The sequence below is a fragment of the Egretta garzetta genome, unplaced genomic scaffold (assembly GCF_000687185.1).
Source record: "Egretta garzetta isolate BGI_Z169 unplaced genomic scaffold, ASM68718v1 scaffold511, whole genome shotgun sequence".
Classification (NCBI taxonomy): Eukaryota; Metazoa; Chordata; class Aves; order Pelecaniformes; family Ardeidae; genus Egretta; species Egretta garzetta.
The window spans coordinates 1702148-1705113 of NW_009258554.1; positions in this window are offsets into that span (position 1 = coordinate 1702148).

Sequence of the window (2966 nt, forward strand, 5' to 3'; positions counted from 1 at the left end):
TGGAATTAATTTAAGGTTAAATGGATCAAAAGAGAGAGAAGGGTTACCGGACCATGGGCTGTGCTGTTCAAGTGGGTTTGTGTCATTTTATTCCTGCAGTCCCAGTGGCCACTGTCCATAGGTAAGAAAAAGCCAAAGGCCAAGAAGATTCCTGTGGGTAAATCCATGAGTTTTCCATTCCATGGCTGAAGCTGTGAAAATGCAGAAAGCACAGGGAGTGGGGTGGCAGAAGAAAAGGAAGGGTAGGGAAGGACTCTGTGTATTTTTTTCTCTGAAGGGATTAATTTGAGCTAAAAGTCACCCTGCAAATTGAGAAGCAAAAATGACAAATAGGGACAGACCGAGGTGGGAGCTGCATCAAGACCTGGTGGATGTTATGCCCAATCATGCAATCTAAGATACAGGCTAAGGTGATGGTGCAGCTTTATCAGCACGAATGACTTCCAATCGCAGAAGCCACAAGTGAGTTAGGCGGATCCTCCCGAACCCCCGCCAAGCACAACTGTCCGTCCCCCGCTGAACACCGGTGTAATTGGGGGCGGGGGGAAAGAATGAAACTTTTATCTGGCAAGTGCTTTCAAAAAGCGAAAGCGGCTGTTGGGAGCCGCTCAAGGGGCTGGAATGCTGGAGACGGTTCCAGGGGGATGGATCAGCCATCAGAGTGCATAGGAGGCAGGCAGGGATTTTTAATAAAATGCAGTTTATTGCATGGTGATTACCACCTCCTATTTATACCGTATGAGATCATGAAAAACACGGCATGTATGTCGTTACTCCTGGAAACACAAAATCAACTGAACAACCATGTGTTAAATTGGCCCTTTTCATGCACTTTTACTTTGTCTTTCTAACCCTCCGTTTCCAAACATCTGTCACTTAAGATAAATCAAGCAATAAAAATCTACTAGAAAAATACTGTGATACCCCCCATCTGCCCCCCCCCAAAAAAGCCAACCCCATCGTAGATTAGGATTATGAGTCAAATTCCAGGGCTGTTCCATTTAACATGTAAATCTTAATCATCCACAAGGAAGCACAACCACTTGAAGCATGTTACGCGTGAGAACAGGAACTCCAGGGTCTCCAGAAAATGCATCCTCTATTTCTAACCTTCGTTGGTTACACACAACGGGCGTTAAAGACACAGCACGCTAAGATATAAAGAAAAAAGTACTTCAGGTAAGCTTTTATGCCTTAACGAGCACGCCTTTCCCCGCTCCCCCTCAAACGCAGTTTGAAGGCGAAAGGCTCAGAGAGAGGAAATACCGCATTATTTCCATGGTACGATTCTGCAGTCGAATTCGGGATAATACGGTAAAAAGACTTCATCAGCGCTCTTTCAGAATGACTTGTCTAACTTGCTCATAGCTTTGCCAGTTATGAGTAATGCAACAATCACTTAAGATACACCAACACCACCTTTGTACCACATTTCTTTCGCACGTTGCCCGACGTCTACCAGACTCGGCCTCCTGGCAAGCAATCCCCCCCACCACCCCCCACCCCGTCTTTGGCCGAGCGATCCTCGCCGAGGCAGGCCCACGCAGCCTGCCAGGCACCGCACCTCCCACCTGCCCCTCACTTCATGGAAACGCGCCTTTTCGGTGGCGATGCTCTGCGACTGGTCTGAGGGCAGCAGACTTGCAGGGTGGCCGCTCAGCAAAATCTCCTGCCCCTAATCTTTTTCTTATTAACCTGATGGTTAACCATCCCCCCTCGACAGCGCAAATTAATAAATGCCGCAAGATAAGTTGTGCTGGGTGACACCCCACTATGGCGTCTGCACGGGACCGCGACTCCACCGTCATTAAAACCAGGTCTACACGTTGCCGGATCACCCAGGAGTACAAATTTAATTGGGATCGGACCAAGGGACGCGATCACGCTTCTGCTGAACGAGCCAGAGTGCGCGACACGGAGCCAACGCCAATTTGACGCTGGCCCCATGCCAGCCGCAGGGGTGCAGACGATACCTGATCCGGCTGGAGCTGTGCACAGCGATACCTGATCCGGCATAAAGTCTGCTAGCAGAAAGTTAACCTGTCAAAAACTTCTTGAATTAACTTGAGCAGGCAGCCTGAATGAATACCAGGTCAGCGCTTCGCATCACGCACCCACCCCATTTTTTGGGCCAATAACAGGAGTTGTACTGCTGGATTTTCTGTGTTTGCCAAACCACAGCCTAAAAGTCGACAGCGATGCTTATGTGCGCAGGGATCTCGCTGCGGGATCAGGGCCTAGCAGTCCTTCAGCTTGCGTTGCCTCCGACTCAAAGCAAAAAGGAAAGAAAAAAGCAGAACGAAATCTAAACGTTTAACCTCCAAGTAATCAACAGAGCCTGCTGATACGGAGCCTGTAGGTGAAGATGGAGCCATGGGCGTTTCTGTAGCAGATAAATTTAGATGATGATTAAAATAGAGCCTATTCCTTCAGGTTAGTGAAAGTCTCGGTGCAGCAAACACGTCAGCAACTAGGCCGATTTTAGCAGCATTTTAGTAATCCAAACAGTATTAAAAATGCGCCCTGTCGCATTGAACAAATGTGAACTTTCTTTCTTTCTTTACAGCCCTTTGGCACAGAAGGGCAGTCCTGCTCTTTTGAAACTGTTTTCAAAAGCCTTACCTGATCTCTGGTAGAACTTAACCCATTTTTAACGCTGCTGCAATAGTGCCCGGTGTTGAAACCTGCACAGCTACCCATTACACAAGGCGACAGACACACAGGAAACATGGACTTCAAACACTCTGCCTTGAAATTGAGGGAAATCCCCAGAAATGGCTCAGTTTAGGCGAGTACTTCAACTATTTTCAGAGCTAGTTCAGGAAGACCATTCGCTGAAAGCCACTGTCAGAAGTTTTTCCATTTCCCATCACGGAGGCCCTAGAACGGTCCGCCCCGAGGTCTAGCAACCTTGACAGTTACCCACATCTCCAAGCTGTTTACAGCCATGCCCCTATCGCTCCAGC